The 12,005-nt window shown below is 29.8% G+C and overlaps 1 long non-coding RNA gene across 1 annotated transcript in view; it reads left to right on the top strand.

Moving 5' to 3' along the window:
- Positions 1–12,005, top strand: part of LOC139427115 (uncharacterized) — a 93,257-nt gene that overhangs the window by 24,269 nt on the left and 56,983 nt on the right. Inside the window, exon 2 of the long non-coding RNA XR_011638260.1 lies at positions 7,428–7,551. This is a non-coding gene — a long non-coding RNA (uncharacterized lncRNA). The remainder of the gene's footprint in view (positions 1–7,427; positions 7,552–12,005) is intronic.

Here is a 12,005-nt window from a genome sequence, read left to right as displayed (position 1 = left end):
CCATGTTAAAGTTACTTCAACTTAAAATATATTGTGGTTCATATTATGGTTCAACACACTTTAAAACTTTTTACGGCGCAATCTTTGCCGAAAGTTTTCAATCCCATTTCAGTATATCAGGTCAACAAAAAGCACTGCATAACATTCCCTAATATGCAAATTAATAATAATAATGAATTTATATGATAATGAAACTTGAAGAATTTATATGATATAAATGTTACTGGAAAATTAGGAAACACTGGCATTCTATAGAATGCCTAAGCATTGAATATGATACGTACGTTTTCAGGTAAACTATGAAGTATGACAATTATTACATACCTTTCTTAGGCATTATGTATAATATCTAGGCATTCTATGGAATGACAAATGCTATTTGAGCAAAGTATGAAAAATGGTCCTGAAGGCCATAACATAAATGACGTACTTTCCACAAAAATACAAATGTTATTCTGAAAGAAATTTATGCCTTTAAATATAGATTTTGTTTTGTAATAGAAAAAAGGCATAATGATTTTCATTTAAAGAGTAGGAAATTAAAAATTACCCTCTTGTTGTAGCATGGTAGGTTTGAATGACATTTTGAATTAAATTTCATCACATTCGAAATGAATCGGAGGTGTACTTCATACTTTGTCTTTTTCTCACTTGCCATTCTGTAGAATGCCTTGGAAATGTATGGAATGTAAATCATTTCATACATTACCAGCTAGTTTTAGACATTATATGCAATGCCTAGGCAGTATACAAAATGCTAGATTTCAAACTTTAACGGTCCCGCAGTGGACTGATCGTTAAGACACGGTTCCCAGTTGATCACCGAAGTCAAGCATCACTGGCTTCGGTCAGTGTGCGGGTGGGTGACCACTTGGATCAGTCTGCGTAGGGACCGAGGGTGTGCGGTATTGGTTCTCGTTAAACTGTGCTGCCGTCAAGTGTTCGACTTCGCGCTCAGGTCGTCGGGCTACCGAAGCGGGGGTGCCATCCCCTCCGCAGAGGATCAAAATTGTGATGGCATGTCTTCGGATCATCCTTCGGGATGTTTCCCAGACCGTCGCCAATAGCCCATTGTGCAGCTCTAGTGCGACGTACATTAACAACAACAGCAATCAAACTTTAACGGTAACGTTATAGTTATATTATAGTTATAATTATATTATTATAGTTATAATTATATTACTATAGTTATAATATTATAGTTAAATAGCAAATTGCAGTTATACAACACTACTTTTCTTGTCCTCAACTTAGAAAAGGCGATAAACAAGTTATTTTCTTATAAAATAAATAAAAAATATTTTTAATTAAAAATTAATAACCATTTTTTAATTAGTAATTGATTTTATTCCTTTGAAATATTAACGAATTAAATAAAAAGGGGCTTTTCGTGCATCTTAATTGTTTGAAAGTAATTTCATTTTAAAAATACTCATATAAATCTTCTGAGAAAATTATTATTTATGCTTCACTAGTCCAAATAAACATAAAGAGAATGAAAAATCACTTTGGCTATAATTATCGATAATTTGAGGAGAATTCTGTCTTTTTTTTCCCCCTGAAGTGATTGATGACATATTACCCAATCTTTCTTAAAATTTTATCAATAGTTTACTTCCAATACCCAAGATACGGAGCAAATCCTTTAAAATTCGATGATGGAAACCACAGTAACTCTGATAACTGGTTTTTCCCTCACCTAGAAATATTAACTATTGTATACTCTCCGAAAATAATAATAAATATACCATAGATAAAAGTATATGTGTGGTGTGTCGTGATTGATGCATTTGAAAGTGTTTCTCTTCTCCCGATTCAAAAATTTTGGTGCTCCATTTATCACTTCGTCTCTTATCAACTCACAAACAAATTCATCATCTCCTGAACTTCGTTATTTCGTCTCTGTCTAGCACTGAAGTTGTGAGGTAGCTGCATTCAATCCTTGGGGTAAATTTGGTATATTGCAGTAAAGTAAAGGGTCTGTCCATTCAGTGTCCAGGTGCTGAAACCAATGGCTCTGAGTTGTTCAGCTCATTTATCTTCTTTGCCCCTTGGATGTTTCCAACTCCATTTGGCAGTTGTTATTCATTTTGTTGTCGTCCCCATTCGTCGTGTCGCCAGAATCAACTTTTGCCATTCATCTTTGTATCCGTATCATGAAAACAAATTTCGCAACTACGGATCCCATTGGGTATGGATGCATTTCTTTTACTCTTTTCGATCTTTTTCTCTTCTTTTCTCTTGGGAAAAATTGGATTTTTTTTTCCCTACCTTCAGTTTTGTTTTGTGATGAAACAACTCTTTTGCTATTGGTAGTTCTGCAGTTTATTCAAACTTCTTTTTACGACAAAAAAACTCGTTCTGTTGGCTTTTTAGATTATGTTTTTGGAGGATTTCGTAAACCACTACATTTAAGATAAAAGGTGTACCTCTACATAAAAAGAACTTATGCAACAAGAGAAGTTGTATTACGGTTTTTAAAATAATTTATAAGATTAAAAGATTATAAAGAGTTTTGCGGAGAGAGCATAAGTTAACTTTTGAAGATATTCACATTTAAAATGCGTTTTAAAAATTTTTTTATTGGTAATGAAATGGCATATTAATGACATCTTGAGCTCAAATAAGAAATTATTTGCTGAAATAACATTATAAGCATTAGATAAATAAAGAGCTACGTGGAAGAATGTGTGAATTGACATCTTGAAGCATTTAAATAAAAGAAACTATTCATTAAAATAAAATTACATAACAAACATCAGAGATAAATGAAGAACACGCTAAGTGACACTTTAAAAACATTTAAATTTAAAATTATTTATTACAATAATTTTACGAGTAACACAAAAATTAATAAAGAACTCCATGAAAGAAATGTTCAGTGTCATCTTGAAAATACACAAATGAAAAATAACCATTTACAATAACCTTTGATATAATAACCTTTTTGAAAACACGCTAAAAAAATTTTGTTAAAATAATTTTGTGAGTAACACAAAGATTATTGAAAAGTTTTGTGGAAGGATAAGTTAAGTTACATTTTGAAAACGCTCAATTATTAATTGAAATAATTTCACAGATAAATCAGAAATACATTAAAAGCTTTGGAGTAGAACATATTAAGTAACATTTTAAAAGCTCTCAAACTTTGAGGCTTAAAAAAGCATCTATTTTAGTCGGGTTTAAATGCAGAATATATAATTTTCGTTTAATCTTTAAAATAGCCAATTTTTAAAGCAAAAATATATTTTAAACTGATTTTTGATTTTTCTTTTTACCTTAAAGTTGAACTTTTAGGGTGTTTTTGAACATGCTAATCCACTAAGCTAGTGAAGTTCTCTATAAAATCTGTTTCTGAATTCTGTGATTTATCTCCTTCATAAATATTGTAAATGAGTGTCCAATATTATATTTTTGTGAGCTTCAGATGAAATGAGAGCTCTATAGGTTACATAATAAAAGCAAAACGCAACTTAAGATTAAGTCCTTAAGATTAAGAAGAAGAAAAAACAGTAACATGTGAAATATTTCTGTGACTGCTTTCCAAAAGATTAAATGGTCTTTTCCGAGTATTCACCAGTTTCTAAGTTAGCACTGAAACTTAGTAATTTCTGACCTAGTGGTACACTATTTTCTAATCTTGACCCAATATCTCTTGATAACTGAACATAAACACCTAAAAGTCATTCTTATTATTTTCAAGCTAGCTCATCAATGTCTCAAACGCAGAATTGGGGTCTTGGAGGATATAAAGAATTCGATACATTTTGATATAAAGATTAAAGGTATGAAAAATTTTACTGGAATCAAATTTAATGGGATTCTAAATAAATGAATATAACCTAGCTACAGTAAAACTATGAATTAATCAATTTTATCTATTGTGAAAAATTGAGAAAAATTTTTTACTTTTATAATTAAAAAGAACTTGTAAGTATACCCTTTTGAGGTATTCTGAAACAATTTTTATGCTTTTTTATACCTATCGTCTATTATTCGATTGATGGAATTATTTCAATTAAAAATAAAAATATTAGAAAAATATGAGATATGACAACGCATAAATATCTTCTTTTTTTTTCTTTCTCTCTACTGCTGTTTTTCTAGTTCTGCTTCTCATCTTTATTTTTCTTTGGCAACCTTACGTTTATATTTTTAATCACTTTCGATTTCTCTCATTCACGTCTGGTAAGTCTTGAAAATGGGCGCTTTTTTTTGAGTGCTTGAAACATGCCAACTGCTATTTGCAATTTTTATATTTTTGAAGTGAATAAGCTTTTTAATTAAGTAATACTTTAAAGGCTTCAATAGTATGTTTTAACTAATATAATTTGTATTACTATTTTCATTCAAATGTAAAAATTATTGAATACTTAAAAATTTTATAAAGGATAGTAAATTAAGATATTTAGAAATGTCTTAAGCTTGCCTAAAGAAGTGACTTTTTTAAAATATATCATGCAAGAAGCATTAAAACAAAATAGTATCCAAATTATCTTAAATTAGTAGTAATAGTTCGCAAAACAACATTTCCTTCTGTTTAAGAACTTACATTGTTTTCTCTCTCTAAAATGCCTTTAATAGTATTTGTGTAATACAAATTGTTTTCAAATTATTTTTGCTTAGAAGTACCTTTTCTTTCTGTATTTAAAGTAAAAATTTGAGTGAAAAAAAACTCATTATTAATTGAGAACTTCCCAAAAACATCACATGAATTAAAAGGGAAAACATGCTAATTTTCTTTTCACCAGCTTACGACCTGAAAATTACTTTTTCAGTTTAATTTTAGTAAGTCTTTATAATTTATTTCTGATGTTTAATTTTATTCGTATGAAGCAAATTTTTAAAAAAAAGTCTATGTCACATTTAAAACTGATTAGCAATAAATAAATATTTTTTTACAAAAGAAATAGTGAACAAATCTATAGTTTACAAATATACCGGAACAAGAATCTTGCTTTAAAATATTCGTAGACATGGAAACCAACACTAAAGTGAATTTCAGGTAAATCACATGATGCAGAATGCTCTTTATTGCCTATTTCTTCTCTGGAAGTGAAAACAGCAATTCTCTACAAGACAGCCAATCAGTTGGGTAGACAAATCACGTGATTTCAAACTCTAACCCAAAGGGCTTAGTCTACTCTATATGGATAACTCAAATAAATGTTTACATAAAATTTAAATTCACTTTACACTTTTATTCAACAAGCTTTAGGCAACATTTTTTAAGCAGATAAACTTTCAACTGTTTATGCACATAACTTTCAGTTTTACGTATTTATTGTTTCTTGTAAATAGTTTTGAGGAGGTATAAGAATTTTAAAATAGTTTTCTTTTGTCTAGTTTTAGTTTTTTTTAAATAGTCATAGTTTTTTCTAATCCTCTAGGAATTAAATTTTCTTTTACAGATTTTTTTAATGTTCACAAGCCTGCTAAATTCTAAGGCATGCCGAGTTCATAGAGATTAAAGATAGTCATAGGCCATTAGATGGGCCATAGAAAAGAGATAACCAGTTAAAATATCTCCGATATTTTTAATATATTGCAGCAAATGCAGCTTCACAGGAAGCAGTTTAATTTTTTATCAATTTAGACAAAGCGTTTCTTTTCATGACAGCAAAAATTATGCAAAATTTTACTTTCTTATATTTAGGGGTTAAATATTTATTAAGAATTAAGTATTTTGCTCTTTCTTTTTCAATACGTAGGTTATATTTTTTTCTAATAGCTAAACCTTTAAGACACATACAGTCCAATCTTTGTATTTAAGTAAAAAGCAAAGGAATATAATGGCGGAATCACGTTATAAATTCGGTGGCTATCTTATCTTCAACTTCAGGAGGGATAGCCACATTTTATTAATGCGTATAAACACATCAACGATCGTATAGTCCTTAAAATGTTTAAAAATTGCTTAAAAAGCAAGAAAATCTGATGTATTTTATTCTGATGTATTAAATTCGTATTCACCATGACGCTTTATATTTTAAAATAAATATAGTTAAAAATCTTTGGTATCGTTAATGTTTTCAGTTTCGAAATTTAAAGATGCAAGATGGAAGCTAATAAGAATAAATCCTTAGCTTTAAATTATAATATTAAGACACGTTTTTAAATTTTAAGAATCATACAAAAACATACAAATTACATTCCGATTCTACAGATCTAGCATATTATCCGATGGAACCCTATAAATTATCAGAGTGTACATACTCAGAATTTCATAGATATCAGTGTATTAGCTGTGGAGAAGAATACAATACCACGAGTAAAAATGATGGCTGAATAAGATGCGCAAGATGCATGCAGTGACCCCATGAAGCATGTACAGTGCGCAAAGAAAAAACGAACCATCCTAAATAACTTTTGATCTAATGATCTGATCTTCACGTACAAAAATGAAGGTTAAAAAGTCATATATTTAAAATTTTACTTTTCCTGAACTACTCAACAGATTTTTTTCAAACTTTGTACTATGTCTTATACAATTACTTTCTTCAAGTGACATTAAAAATTATATACCTTACAACTCAAAATTTGTTTTCGATTTTTTCAAAATAGTATATGGAATTATCTTCGGATAAATGAATTTTATAATTATGTGCAAACATTTTTAAATTCGCTTAAAAATTTCTCGAGATATGGTGAAATACGCAAAAAGTAAAACTAACATTCAAGTGTCCAAACTTTGGACTGCTCTCTTGACCAAACTATTAGGACCATATTTCCCAAATTGCCGCTATCCCCTAAATTTTAGAAGTCTGAAATCCAAATCTGTCGAATATAAAGATAAGCTGATTCAGAGAAAAATTGCTTTGTTTCTAATTCGCATCTTAAATTATCGTCTGTCCTAACTAATTAGCATATTTGAGGTCACCCCCAAGTACCAGTAAGATCGAGTCTTAGTACGTGAAAATCCGTTAATTAGATCAAAAGTTATTCGGGTGACCCTGTTTTCTTTTCCTTTTTTTTTTTTTTTTCACTTTACAAATTTTGAAAACCTTTTCCGAAAAATATGATTAAGTTATGTATTAAATTTATACATTAGATTTTGCTTATTATATTCCTTCTACTTATTTTCCATGATAAAATTTATTTTTTACAACTCATTGTTACTTTTTTTACAGTTAACTGTATGAGGTACGCTGTCTTTAATGAGTTAAATTCACTGTTCATTTACTGTATTGCATAGCAGAAGCAATTTCTTTTTTCACATTTTATTCTCAACATTTCCTTATTCTTCGTTCAAAATACTCTGAGTGCATATATAAAAATTTAAAATATGCATATGCACTTCTCATATACTCTCTTAGACTTACTTACCCCGTAATAAGATCAACACAGTCCAAAAATAAACAAAAAAATTTAAAAGTGTTGATCCAAATATAAAGAGGTTAATAAATTTAATATGGTTTATTTTTCAGAGGATTTGTTTCGTATCTATGGTGACATCGATGGAGAAAAGTGTAATTGATTATCCAGTAGTACCGAGAGCAACTGGTTCTAATCTGCGACTTCAGTACCACTGTATTCGGTGAAAGTGTAAAGGTTAGTTATTTAATGCTATCTATAGCCTATATGTAAGTAATAATTGATGCGTTATTTATCCAATATTAATTTTCTCAGCCTATAAAACCTAAAAAAGCTCGAGTTACGACTGATATGTATGTGGTTGTTGCTTAGGTAATCTTACCTTATTATTATTAAGCAACCTTATTTATCTGGCCTTTTGCAAGCGTTTTTTTAATACATGAGGTTATCTGAATTTTATGTCTGTGACGCTGCATCTTAACACCAAAAATGATGGCTACTACTTCACCCCAAAGTGGTGCTTCACCTCACAGAAAATGTTCTATTACCCTATTTATTTTAAATTAGCCACCCCCATTGTTTGCATTCAGTAGCACAAAAATTTAGAATTATAATAAGATAATATACATTAAATTCCTAGAGAGATTAGAGAATAATAAGAGATATTAATAGTAATAGATATTAATAGGAGATTAAAATACTAATACACAAAATTATCTTTAATATGCAACTAAAACCCACCCTTTGATGACGATTTACTTCCTCGTAATATTCAGAATCATGCGAGACGAAATCACACTTTCACCTTCTCGATTGCAAACAAAAAATATTTATCGTCTTAGATCGTTAAACATTAACTCCAAGATTGGCGAGAATAATGAATCGAGTATATTGATTTGTGGTGTAAGCTTTATAATCCATTTTATTTAGATTTAACTACACCCTTTAAAGTGTGCATGATCGTTCGATTCTGTAACAACTTGAAATTACCCACAATTTTTCGAGTTTTTCAACGCCAAATTCGGATAGGTATTTCTTTTTTTTTTTCAGTGTAGTTTTTTTCAGTTTTTACTGTGCAGTAGCCCTTTACTTTGGTACAGCAAAAGAAATGTCTAATTTTGTGGAAGAAACGTCTGTACAAAACCTGTTGAATCTATGACTATCTAGGTACGGCTAGTGGGTGGTTTAATGTTATTTCTGTGTTATATCTGCCCATATCTGGTATTGACATGTGTGAGATTAGGTATCTAAATTGCATATGTATGACTGTACTATGTAAGTAAAATTAAGTTACCCTATTTTATTTACATAGTACCGTCGATGCGAACCGACGGTACTATGTAAATAAAATAGTGTAACTATGCCCAATTAATCGAATGATGAGGGATAAAATGGTCATTTAATCTTCTTCGTTGATTGAATACTACTGTATACTATTGATGAACCAATTATTTTAATTTCCATGCGAGCCATCAGAGAGACCATGCGTAGCTTTTATATAACAAGAAATAACAGCTAAACCCTTCAAAAAGGAGCATTTAAAAAAAAAAATGAGAGATCAGACAAATTTACGAACATTAGTAGTCGTAAACCCATAAAATTGGGTTGGCTATTCAACGACGATTATAAAAAAATATATTGAAAAAATAAATATAAATTTTTTTTAAAAAAAACTAATGTGCACAGATCTGTGGCTGCTTAAGGGATAAAGCGATCGCCTCTCATGACCCAGGTTCAAATCCCATCGATGGCAGATCGATACAAATTCTACGCTCGGCTCGCATCAACCACAGTCTTGACATAAAATATCCTCAATGGTAGACAAATCAGGAGTTAAAGTCCCCTTGCCATCAAGCTTACCATGGTAGGTTTTCGTGGTTTTTCCTCTCGATGCAACGCAAATGATAGTTTCATAAAAGAATCCTCCATGAAATCAAATTACTCCCAATACTTTGTCCAAAAGTTCCCATGTCTTCTGGATTGGATTCAAAATTACAAAGCTATAAAATTGGACATTGGTAATCGTGAGCACAAAATTGGGCTGCTAAACAACAGTTATTAAAAAAAACTAATGATTATTTCGGAATAAATATTTTTGTCGATCAAAAAATAGGCAAAATAATACAGTAATAGTTTTAAAGAAAGGCTTAACTACAGTATGAAAAGATTGTATAAACGTAAAATTTGAAATTATTAATAAAGCAAAAGCTCTTAAAGTTCAAGAAAATGTGGCATTATTAACAAAATATGATATACTCCATTATTTACATCGAAGTTGTAGTCAGAAATACAATGTCCGTTAAGAAACAGTATCCAATAACAAATTACTCATTGTTTTCATTGGCACTTAGTTACATTTACGTTTACTCGTATTTCAGAGCAATTCACACATGACAGGCGACTACCTGTTTGGCTTTCTCAATTTAATACGATGAGTTCCCTAAGGCGAATGGATGAGACGCCATCTTCAATAAATGTCATTTAATCATTAATTCCCTCCGATCCAGTTGTTCCCAAGTTATTTGCTTGAAAAGCTTCCCTATGTCTTTGTAAAGCTATAAATCGAGGAATAGAATAATACTGAGAATTAAACAATGGCTATAGAATTGCTACCGGAGATGGTTCATAGTTTAACGGTGTAGTGCATACAATTAACCAGATTTAGAAAGTGATGCCTTTTTTTGTAGAATAAATTGCACGTCAAAATATTTGTTAGAAATTGGACCAAAGAAAGAAAAGATTTGTTTATATGACATATAATTTAAACAAATTAAATCATAGTTGCCGAATACATAAATAGTCATTATTATTCACGGAGAAAAAAATTCTAGTTAAATTACCGTACTGTGTGTATTTTTGGTGGAAAAAAAATCTAACTCCGGATAATAAAACCAAATTTATACGGTATTTAAACCATTATTTTAGTAATTTTCTATTCGCATAGTAGCTCTTTACCGAAAATTCTGGTTTTCAAAATTATAATTTTTATTACCTCACATTTAATAAAAAATACAAAACTGAAAAGTAAATGTAACGTAATAAATGGTTTTTATGACATGCTGGAAGATATCGTGATAAAATTACTAAACATTATCCTATTTACCAAATTTTTTAACATATTATAAAACAGTATTTTATTAATTTTACCAAAATTATTACTAAAGTGCTTCGGTAAAAATTACCGAGATTTTTGGTGTTTCTATAGAGCCAGAAACACGGTACCATATGCTAGTATGCTTAACCATACTTTTATCTCAATGTATAGCTATTATGACCCGGATATATGGCATTTGCATTTCTGGCCTATTTATGGCATTTGCATATATTTTTCCATATTTACCAAATTTTATCATATCCATATTTTATCATAAAACCATATTTTGTTTACTTCACCAAATTCATTGCTAAAGCTTTACGATGAACATTTCTTAACTTTTGGGTGTTCCCATGGAGCCAAAAACACTGCCAATTTAATAATATTCTTCTAGTTTTGATCATACTTTATTTCTCAGTGAATCAAATTGATTTTTAAGCTTTTTTATTCCTCAATTGTGATTCGTAAGTTTTTGGTAGCATTTTTTTTTATCTCTCTCACATATCAATTTCTGACTTCTAATGTTCATGCTTTTCTGGCAACGATTCTAAAAATATTTAGAGAGCAATACGGAACACCCCCGAAAACAAGGCTTAATAGATTTTCTTATTGGATAAACGTTATTAGACTCAAGACTTATATGATAAACGTTAATAATGAAATCTTGTTGCTACTATTATTTGCTTATTTAAAAAATCGATGAACCCTTAAATATTTGTCATTTTGTCATGAACGAGTTAAATAAGATAGATAAAATTAATAATACTAAGAGATTAATACAAAAAACTTATTTGATAGTTGGTTGACTAAAATTTATTATTACAAGAACATTTTATCCTAGTGACTGCCAGAGAAGGTAAAATGGTTATACTGTACCAGTCACTAGGTTCGAATGTTACATTTTATTTAAGTAATATAATTAAATCTATTGTTTTAATGAACTTGAAAAGTTTTTGGTGTATGGAATATAAAAAAATGGAGGTGAAGGATAAAAATTGACAAAAAATCTGTTTTGTTGTTTGTATGGTCAATAATCAGTTAAAATATTTTTAATAGAGAAGTTGACTTGACATTGAACACAACTAGATGAAAGTTCTACTAAGAAATTGAAATTTTTAAGGATTTGTAGAAGTAGGTTCATAACGATTCTCCTTTTATAGTATTTATAACAATAGGGGAGAGTGGGGTCAATTGTAACAGGGTACCAATTGTAACAGAGCAAAAATTTTGAGTGTCGGGTTCTAGATTTGGTTCCTAGGTGGTGCACAAGGTGTATTTAATAAATCTACATGTACACCCCTGCTGGCAACCATTTTTATGTACTTTTGAAAGAGTTACGTCGCAAAAGATATTTTCACGCTACGTAAGTACTTTTTTTGGTATTAGAATATTATATTGTAACAAAGTAATTTTGCTTAAACAAATAAAAATTATTAACCGAATATGTAAGTGGACATCTTAATTAACATTTCCAAAAAAAAACATTAGTTTTGTTAATTAACTGGCATTGTTTTTAACAAATGAAGCTGAAATGGCGTCTTGGGGACGATTGTAACAATAAGTAAAGGGACGATTGTAACAGCTAAAAATATTTAAT

This window comes from Parasteatoda tepidariorum, chromosome X1 (assembly GCF_043381705.1).
Source record: "Parasteatoda tepidariorum isolate YZ-2023 chromosome X1, CAS_Ptep_4.0, whole genome shotgun sequence".
Lineage (NCBI taxonomy): Eukaryota > Metazoa > Arthropoda > Arachnida > Araneae > Theridiidae > Parasteatoda > Parasteatoda tepidariorum.
This window is presented reverse-complemented; position numbering and strand designations above follow the sequence as displayed.